The sequence below is a fragment of the Anarrhichthys ocellatus genome, unplaced genomic scaffold (assembly GCF_004355925.1).
Source record: "Anarrhichthys ocellatus isolate YVR2014 unplaced genomic scaffold, GSC_Weel_1.0 scaffold81, whole genome shotgun sequence".
In the NCBI taxonomy this organism is placed as follows: Eukaryota; Metazoa; Chordata; class Actinopteri; order Perciformes; family Anarhichadidae; genus Anarrhichthys; species Anarrhichthys ocellatus.
This window is the reverse complement of record NW_022280111.1, coordinates 253,877-254,253: the sequence shown is the minus strand read 5'-3', so window position 1 is coordinate 254,253 and position 377 is coordinate 253,877.

The window sequence follows — 377 nt, the reverse complement described above, 5'->3', positions numbered from 1 at the left end:
CGGCTCTCCATCTGCCCGCTGGCTGTGCTGTAGGTAGAGCACTAAAACAGCTCAATGAAGATTTTTCTTTTTCTTTTTTTACATCTGGCAAATCATTTTCATCAATTGAGCCACGATGAAACGTTTCGTATCTGTGCCACCGACATGTGGAAATGAGTGGAAAATTTGACTTAATTGAATGTTTATGAGAGTATTTAATATAATAAAATCCCACAATTTATGACTGGTAGCTAATCCTTGCCACAATGCTGCACAGTCTGTATCAAATCAATTACAAGCACTTACAAAACAGAAGTACTGCTTTTACAAACAAGCTTCAGGTGAGAAAACTGTGTGTGTGTGTGTGTGTGTGTGTGTGTGTGTGTGTGTGTGTGTGT